Source organism: Schistocerca cancellata, chromosome 9 (assembly GCF_023864275.1).
Source record: "Schistocerca cancellata isolate TAMUIC-IGC-003103 chromosome 9, iqSchCanc2.1, whole genome shotgun sequence".
Lineage (NCBI taxonomy): Eukaryota > Metazoa > Arthropoda > Insecta > Orthoptera > Acrididae > Schistocerca > Schistocerca cancellata.
Genome location: NC_064634.1, coordinates 448965414 through 448975848, shown reverse-complemented (window position 1 = coordinate 448975848; position 10435 = coordinate 448965414). Strand labels below are relative to the sequence as shown.

General features: G+C 35.1%; 1 long non-coding RNA gene across 1 annotated transcript; it reads left to right on the top strand.

The window, feature by feature from the left end:
• Positions 1-6540: 6540 nt before the first annotated feature.
• LOC126100646 (uncharacterized) lies at positions 6541-9931 on the top strand. The gene is made up of 5 exons (XR_007522194.1): positions 6541-7181; positions 7284-7856; positions 7979-8022; positions 8126-8196; positions 8787-9931. It is a non-coding gene; the product is annotated as an uncharacterized LOC126100646 (long non-coding RNA).
• The last annotated feature ends 504 nt before the right edge of the window (positions 9932-10435 follow it).

The following is a 10435-nucleotide window of genomic DNA, read 5'->3' as shown; positions in this document are numbered from 1 at the left end:
TAGAATTTTTGTATTATATTGATAGGATTTTTGATATTCTGAACTCCAGAAATCCATTAGGTAAAGGGTATAAGAGCCCCCTGAGACTTGACAACAAATCTTATTGGCTTGGTATTTTCAGACACTGAAAATTATATCAAAAGCTTAAAAATCATTGGTGTTCCATTGCTGCTCCATGCAAGAAATGTTAAATCTGCATTAGAATGTATTTATTTCTATGCTTTTCCCAATATGGCCAATAAAAATGCATTTGTAAATTTTGTTAACTGGGGAAAACTGTTTAAAACAAGTGACTGCGTGTACTCTGTTGTTGAATACTCAGAAACTGTTTCAGATGTTTGCGATTGCTGGGGATATGCGACAGAAATATATACAGGCCAAGATTTTGCATTGTGTTAAAATTAAATTTGTAGATTACCAATTTCCTGCTCCTGCTCTTGGTCATGATTACCATTATGAAACTGGGATTGAGGATTTACATCAGACTCAACTTGTTTGCAAGATTGCATCCTAGTACTCCAGCACATGCTTAAAAACATTTGGAAAAAAATGCCTGCTGAGAAAATTTTAAACAACAAATCAAGTATAAGGCAGAAGTTAAATAAACTCATATTGTTTAATCATGTATAGTGCTCAAATTGGAAAAGATTATGTATTGGGACATTTCATGCAGATGGGTGTGACATTTGACAGATTTTTTAAAACTATTTTGTCCATAGATTTGTTGTTGTATAATGATGAACTTCAAACAATGAATCACATTGAAGTAAAATTAACTCTTTACATCCTGTGTAGATATTGTAACAAAATTATAATTATTTATTATATAAGCTTATTTTAAGATGTTAGGTGTTACAAAATATGCACTTGCACTAAAAACAGGTGATTTGTGTGAAATTAATGAAAAAAGTTCTGAGACTTATTTGACAGATAGCTTTCAGTGTGAGAAAATATTTCCCTCAATAACTATGTTAACTTGAATTTTTCACTTTAAGAAAACAGTTTAATCACAGAATGGGTGTGATCTAATGGAGTATGCAGTGGCCCTATGTTTCAAACAGTAATGTTTGTGGATACTCTGCAACATAAGAGCAATAAAATTGTTACTCTCTTAATTCTTGTTTTAATACTTCTTAGAATGAACACAATGTTCCAATTGATCGTAAGCATTCTTATTACTTTAGAACCATTCTAGAATAATGGGGCCTGATTCAGGCAAAACCTAATTTTCTTAATTTTGTCTTTATTTTGCTAGGAGGTCTTTCTATTATATTTTCCTGTGTTGAGGGAGGGGGGAGGAGAAGAGAATGCAAATAATCATATAGAATTATCTTTCTAGCACTACAAAGTACTGAATACAGTGATTACAGTTACACTTGGAAATCTAGGAAATTTCAAAAAATGGTTCAAATGGCTCTGAGCACTATGGGACTTAACATCTATGGTCATTAGTCCCCTAGAACTTACAACTACTTAAGCCTAACTAACCTAAGGACATCACACAACACCCAGTCATCACGAGGCAGAGAAAATCCCTGACCCCGCCGGGAACCGAACCCAGGAGCGGGAAGCGAGAACGCTACCACACGACCACAAGTTGCAGATTAGGAAATTTCAGTATTCATATTACATGCCTAATTTTCATCAACATTTACCTTAATTATACAGTTACACATTTTGCTAATTTGAACTGTGTACTACATGTTAAAAAGATTTTGTTTGGTCATAGTAATAAAAGCATTTCATTATTTTTTTTTAGGTCATATGTCCCATATGGAACTGAAATTATCAAGTCACAATGACAAAGGAAGGAATTAACATTAAGGAATCTTAATTCACAGAAATTATGTAACTATGGTTACACTTTTTGCAAGTTAACTTTAACATAAAGCATTTAGTTTTCCATTAAGAGTGAAAGCAGTTGCACGAGTCACGTAAAGAACAAAGTTTCCCATAGGGAACTAAAATATTTTACATTTGAGTTAGTGCAGACCCAAAGTATTGTGATCTTCATATTTCTATTTAAAAAAGTTTGTAACTCAAATTCACAGACATTTTGGAATCTGTACACACATGTGTGTAACAACGTACTTTTCATGTGTCATGTGGAACCTTTAATTTTTCTGGTTTAAATATAATTTATTTCATGAATTACCTTTAATACCGACAATGTCTGAATGCAATATTTACCATTTAGAAGAAGAAATATTAGTGTACAGAATAATAAACCTCATGAAAAATGTGAGAGATTGTAATGTACTGATCTTGGAATGGCTCTTTATCAATAGCAGGTAAAAAGAAGGCTTCTATTAAATGTTCAACGAAACCAGTCAGTACCTCTTAATTCACCATAGAGGTGATACAGTAATAAAAGAATTTACTTTTTTCAGAATTTCTGCTAAGTATTAAAAGTGTGAAGACCTATTCAAAAAGTATTTGCTTTACCAATAACCTGTAGTACAAGCACATGTATAAGCAGGTAATTAAGGGAGTGAAGGCTTATGTTAAAATTAAAGATACTGACTGGTTGCTCACAAAACATTGTAGTTGTTGTACAGTTTATGCTGTAAGTGGTGTACCCAATGTGATTCCTGGAGGACATAATATTCTGTTATCCTATGGGAATGCATTGCTACCACACCTGTTGAAAGTAAGTTTTGCTGTGGAATAGTTGTATCAGACGTCTGTACCAGAAAACAAATCTCCACTGTGACACCCTCATGTTCTTGGTATGCTATTATTACAGGAATACTCTTCACATGGAGGAGGGAGGGAGGGAGGGAGAGAGCATAGTGAGATTTTCTTTTTCATCATTTCCAACACTGTACACAACTTTCTTGCACTTTTATTTTATCACATTTTTCCCTTGAGAATGGAGAAGAGAGAGGAAGAAGAAAAAAAAGAAAAAGCAAGCGAGCTTTCATAAAAACTGAAAACTCTACTTGTGTCATTTGTTATTTTCAAAATGTTACTCTCTTCCTAAATGCTGTTCTATTTCTTCAAACCAATTATGAATGTCTCAGGTTATTACATATTATTTACTGTACATTGTCCAGCAATACTTCTGTTACTGGATAATTTGTAATTTGGCACTACCTTTGTACCACTGGTATTTGCTAGTGTACTTTTGCAGATAAGAAGATCGACTGGACTAGAATGTCCTGTCAATATAGGGCAAATTCAGACAATATAGAGCTTTTTACAATAAATTTGCAATACAATGTCACCCTTGTCTAACACAGATTGTAGCAGCCATTGGGGTGCCTGTGTGGCCAGCTTCTACAGCTTTTGCTTTCAGGTTTGTTTTTTGCTTGGGCCATATCATGACAACCAGTCATTCGAGTGATTGACACCATGTCAAAGACTGGAACCAAGATTCACAGAAATAAAATTCCATGGTTGTAATTCATAGTGTAATTAATTTTGCTCACTGACATGTTTTGAATTAAATTTTAAAATAAAACCATGGTACCAGTCATTATTTGGGTGACAGACTAGAAAATTACAGTTTTAAGACACCCCAACCTTAAAATTAACAGCTGTGATCAGTGTTATTTTCAACAAGTTCCTTCACTTCCTACATCATCATGGATCAGTCCAATATATTATTACTACACTTAACTTCCAAATGATACAAGTTATGCATTTAAGAGGAGCCTTAACGTTGGCCTTTGTGTTTGTCTCATTTAAATGTATTTCTTGTCTCGTATCAAAGACTGAAGCACTGTCAAAAACTGGTGCTTCTACCTTATCACTCAGTTAAAATACACTGTGTCATATACAGGCGTTAATAAAATCATGGCATTTAAATTTCTGATCAAAGAGAGAGCCAAATTCGTAAGTGAATGTTGCAATTACAGTGTCGGCATATATGCAGATCGGTAAGCATCACTTCGGATAAAGAAAAATAAGTTTTCCCGTTTATAACTAAGTATACTTTAATAGTTCAGTTGTAATTTCTGTTGTCAGTAAAGATATGCCTAAGCAACCGATGTCAACTTTTTTTCAAGACACGTCTTCACTGTTTTCCACATTTGATTTTCCGAATTATACATGTAGTTAAAAGCTTTGGCAACCAAGGTAATTTGTTGAGCTCCATTGAATCTTAAATAGTATTTTAAAACGGGCAAATAAGTAAAGCACTCATATAAGTTTCACTCATAAAATTAATAGTAAACAATTTATAGGTCAGCTTGTCAAACTTCCAAAACACACTCGAATTTAGGAATTTCATAGCAGAACTGTCACTGTTTTTCCTCACTAGATTAGAAACACTTCATTATGTTGATGTGTAGATATCTAGAACATCAAATATAAAAGACTTATCAGGGCGCAGAACGAAAAACATTTTCATCCGTGTTTTGACACTTCGTTTTTCGCCAAATTCAGATATGGCGGACACTCAATGATATGATCTGTGGCCGGCACGCGCTAGAGCCATCTATCGGTAGGTCCGGTAGTTGAGCATCCCTCATTTCGCTAGCTTTAGACGCCTGTGCACTAGTGTTCGGAGTGTGTGTTACCTTTCCTGCTTCAGTCCGAGAGGCGAGAACCGAGGTTTTAAATTTACATGTACGCCGCCTGTCCGTTGCAGCTTGCCTTGAAAATGGTAGTGTGTTCTCCCGCCGAAATATCGGCGGTCGCTGAAAGTGTTACCTGGCTGAATTCCCGGAAGTTATTTGAAAGTCGTATACGCCAGGAGAAACTCAGGTCTCACTTATAATTTTTTCCAACATGATCATTTCCTGTGGAAATTGCGCAGTTGCTGATAGAATAGTTAAATGACATTAACTGTCCGAATTATAGTGAAGATCTCAGCTTCTGATTTCATCTTTAATTATAAAATTTGAGTTAAAAATATGTAGCGTGGTGTAACAGGCTGCAAACCAACCCGCGAGCCCGCTCTATTTAAACTAGAACGTGGATGTTCACTTCCCTGAAATGTATGTTCTACGTCAGACCACTTTTGTTGCTGTATAGTGTAACTCAAGGCTGCGATTTGATTTTGATTGTACCAAATTAACACCGAGTGAAGTTCGATGTAATTTAAAATCTGAATGGTGTATTGTATTTCACGTGGCTCTTAATGACTGTTGCGTAAGATTTCAAAGTTGAAGTGACGTACGTATAATTAATAGAACAGAATAGAATCTTTATTTGCCTATCGGTATGTTATCCATACAATTGGCGTCGTCAATGTGTTAAATACATAAAAGCAAAATATAATTACGCAAGTATTTATGTGCAGGACAAATATACATATGCTAAAATAATGGTAAAAATAAAATAATCATAATTACAGTGGTACTACAGTGTTAACATACCAGCAGTAGTAGTAGTTATACATTTATCACATATTATACAAAAGTATATAATTATGTACCCTGTAGAAAAAAGTGTGATGCTTATACATTACTCACACACACCTATAGTCATACTTCATTATGTAGTTACCACCTGCTTACCGTTTCTGCATGTTTCATGTCTATCACTGTTTAGAAAGTCATCAGTTGAAAAGTACAGCATACATTTGAACCACATTTCTATGGGATGCTTCAAACTATTCATTGGTAGATTGCTTTCTGTTCTTATGGGTTATGTCAGACTTGAGTATGAAGATCTATATTACTATTATTTTGGATGTTATGGGCATGGACTTGGGATCTTAAATTAAAATTATTAATGTTTCCTTTAGCTTGTATTAAACAGTTGTAGGTACACATACAAGGCAGAGTCATTATATTGAATTCTTTAAAGCGTTTTTCGCAGCTTTGTCTTGGTGCTATATGCAATATACATCTGCTTTCTTCTACCACTTCAAGATGGTACTTGAATTCAGTTACCCCAAAACAGTATTCCATACTGCAATTGTGAATGAAAGGCAGAAAAATATGCAGAAATTAATAAATGTTTGCTAATAATGCATTTCATGTTGTGCAATAGCAAGTTTGCCACACAGACTATTTATATGCTTATCTCATGTGAGTTTTCGATGTAAATGCAATTCCAGTAATTTAACAAATTTTGTGTCTTGTTTAAATGTCTTTAGGGTGTAGTAGTAAACTATCTCCACTTTTGGTGATGACACTCATCAGCATACAGTACTTGGAAAGTAAATTGTACTCTAAATGTATACCTGCCTCTGTTGCTGACACAATCTGTATGTTAATGTTAAACTTATTGTTTTATAGGTGAAGCCTCTCTTGCAGTGGAGTTGCCAGAAGAAGGCACCCCAGATAGCAGCACGCAGGGGGAAGCAGTTCCCTCCACATCAGAGCATCAGATAGCCATCATGGAATACATTAACAAAAAGATGGGACTGATTCAAAAGAAGGTGGATAGCAAATTAATGGATCTGTTCACAAAAGACTATCAACCTTTCTCTGTTGTAAATGGCTCGGGATTTCGTAGTTTTGTACATGCACTGAATCCTGCTTATGAAATCCTGAGTAGGACTGTAACAAATGTAATGTTGCCAGCAGCATATGCAGAAGCAAATGAAAGTACAACAAAAGCTGCAAGGCATAAAGACAATCTAACAACGGATTGCTGGACATCAGCTTCTAATGAAAGTTATATTGCTGTGACTGGACACTTCATAAATGAACAATTCAGATTACAGTCTGTACTGCTGGAATAGTCATTTCAGTGGTTTCCATACCAGCTCAAATTTGTCCAAGTTAGTCTTGGTGGCAAAATTTTAATGGTGGTCACGGACAATGCACCAAATATGAAAAATGGAGTTACCACCATCCTCAAGTGGAAACATTATGGTTGTTACGCGCATACTCTTTAATTTAGTTGTGCAGGATGCACTTGAAAATGTTCAGGTAGTTCACCAGAAAGTCAAGACAATTGTAGGTTTTATTATTTTATTTTTTTAAAGGAGCAGCAGTGCAACAGAGTGGCTCTTAACATGCCAACAGAACAGTGGCAAAGTAAACATCAAGAAATTGATACAGGACTTGCCCACAAGGTGGAATTCAACCCTGTTTATGTTGGAATGTATTGTTGAATTATCAGAGGCAGTAAAATTACATTTTCCCTTTGTAACAGGCCCACAGAGCTTCCATCACTGTCAAATGAGTGGGAAATCTGCTCTGAACTCTGTTCAATTTTTGAAACCGTCTGAGCAGGTTTCGAGGCATCTCAGTGCAGAGGAGTACCCAGCCGACAGCTTGGTAAGTTAATTATTTACTTTATTTGGCTCTTGTAAGTTCAATGTCATTTTATTGTATACTTTTCTTATGTTGTGTAGTTAGCATATTTGTCTCAATTTTCAGGTTTTAGTCCTGACACATGGCCTTCTGGCAGTGTGTGATGAAATAGCCAAAATGCGGTTACATGAAGTTTCAATGAAAGTTGTTGATGCACTGAAAGAGGGGCTTACGAACCGGTTTTCGAATCTTGAGCAGAGCAAATCCATTGCCCTTGCTACTCTGCTGGATCCATGATTCAAATTGCTGGCATTTCAGAACCAGACAGCAGAAGAGAACACGAAGAAACAGTTAATTAATATTGTTGCCCATAAATTGGAAAAATGTATGCCAGGAGGTATTCAGCCTTCACAACAACCTGCTGAGCCAAATAATTTGGCAACTGAGTCCTCTGTGTGGGGCATATTTGATAAGTTAGGGAAACATGCACAGCCACAGGGCACAGTACAGTCATGTGCTATTGTAGAGGTTCAAAGATATGTTGACAGCTCAGTCATCAGTAGAAATGAGGATCCTCTGGCATGATGGAGACAAAATCAGTACATATACCCAACCATTGCAAAAGTAGTGCGACAGAGCCATCGAATATAGAAAAACTATTTCTGAATGCCAGTGGTACTTGTGATTAGACACTTGCTGGTAAGTGATACATCATTAGAACACAATACATTGTTAAACTGCTCATAATCAGAGTAGTTGTTTATGAACAAGAATAATTTTCATCTTTGATATGTTTCTTACATGCATACACTCTCTTGCAGAAAATTGTGGACAACTCTATAATGCCTAGGAAAATGTAAAATATGTGAGTATGTGTGTCCAATACATAGGTGAAACCTTTTACTCTTCTCAAGCACATGTTGTCATGAAGAAAATTGCTAACATATTTGTATTTTGATTACATGCAGGTAACAGGGCTCTTTAAACACAACCAAACAAGACCTCACAACTGTATGATGTTTAGCAAAATGTAAAATATGTGAGTATTTTGGTGTTTCATAATTCATACTAAGAATTTTGCCGGAATAAGTTATTTAGGATGTATGGGATATAACTAGGAACATGAATGAAATGAAATGTTTGGGCTCTGATTCACTTTGTAACTGTGCAAAGTTAGGTGTTATAATGTATTGCACTAAGATATGATTGTTCAATATTGTTTTGAGGGATCAACATATAGTATAACAGAGCATAATCCTTACACTATAAAGGCTCACAAACAAGTCATTTGTCATACACTGTGGGTTTACTAAAATTTAATTTTTTTATCTTTTGTTGCAGATACTTTTCATTTACTGCAAGTATTTCAATTTGGCATAAATGTGTGTTACATCTCTAGCATCAAAAGAGTGGTAACACAGACCATTGATATCACTTCAAAGACCGTGTTTTCCTTGTCATATTAGTTTCTGTTTGTTGAAAAACACACATTTAGTTTTGTTGATATATGCACAGTAATGAACAATTTAATAAGGCAGACACCACATATTTTTATCCAGAATTTCATCATCCACTACAACATTTAAATCTTATAGATCGTTAACTATTTGTTCATTCAATTGTCCACAGAAAGGTGACAGAGGAACAGGTCATACTGGGAGTAGTATGTCTGTGAGTTGGATGGAGCACAGTAACTGATTTGATACCATCAAAGCACAAAGCTTTGTAGTGATTAAAATGGTGAGTGAATGTAAATAAAGAAATAACACTTCCAGTATACTAAAACCTGCTACTTTAAGCTACATTTCAGAAATATCTTGAGCACCTCAACTTCAAAAATAGCAGGAATACCATCTAGAATGAGTGACGACAGTCAGTCAATGATAATCCATGAGCTTAGGCTGAAGGAAAATAAATTCTATATATTTAATAAAAGTTGATTATAATGTGTGATGTAGACAAATAATAATCTGTTTTGTGCTATCTTTTACATAATCTTGGTGGCAACATGTGGAGCAAAACTGGAATGAGCAAAGAATACCAACCAAATTTAAGACCCAAAAAGAGCCACGACCAGTGGTGGAACACACACAAGTTTGAAAAATTTGTTCCAAATGCAGACTAACAGTGATTTTGTTGATTGTAGATGTACATATGTTCCTGTCTCCTGCTAAAAATGATGCACCATCCCAACCAGCAAATTTTACTTTGTTATTTAGAACTTTTTAAATTGCATTAATTAAGAGCCACCTGCACTTTGAGATGACTAAAACTGTTGAGATTTTATTAGTGATCCAATAAAAAGATTAACATGTGGGACATGTGAAATGTGTGAACATATTTGTTTTGCTCATACTTGTACAAATGCTTCATGTAACCTGACGAGGCAAAGAAGATCCCTCAAGATTGCAACATGAAATATTTAATACGTAGCACAACTGTACACAGTTGATAACGTCCTTCTGGGGTTTTGAGGAGCTGGTTTTCCTTCAGACCATGGGCAAATGCCAGGACGTATGAGAAGTTTCCAGCTCAGAAAATGCTCATTTTTATGAATTTGTCAGTAAAATGCTGTAGATAAATACCAAAAGAAAAATGCTTCCTGTAACACAGATATTTTATTAAAAATGTGTCATAATAATGCAAGTTGTAACTTTTATAAATATTTAGTCTGTGTAACTTGTAAAACTGAATTAATTATGTAGCTTGTCTACATAACAATGTAACTGTATTTACACCAACATTGTATGATTTAATATTTACTGACAGTGCCACATGTAAAACCATAGATAAATAAAATCTATTTGAATTTAAACAGAAATACAGTAGCTCCCACCACATATTTGACATTTCCTGAAACTGTTCACTAAATTATAAGTGTGCATTTTACCTGGTAGGAAATAGCTCTTACCCCATGCAATAGCCAGTCAGATGGCATTAGACATGTGTTCAAGGTCACAATGTTACTGTTCACTGTACTCACTAGCATTTCCGAGACCACTTGCTTAAGTCCCTTACAAAGCTGAAACTGTGAAGAATTTAATGAAGTTTGTTCCTGCAGTTGCAGGTAAGTTCACCAGGTGAGAATGTACCTTTCCAGTACCCAGTGTCTCTCTTTGAACCAAGTTAAGAGCAAGGGCTGCAGACAAGTTTAAAATTTGGAGAGCAAGTTTAACATTTCATCTTTCTAGTAGACTTGGGTAAAGACTCCCATTTCAATTTGAATAATTTCTGTTTTATGCATACGTTATTCCCTAAATGTAGCTGTAGTGTCACCA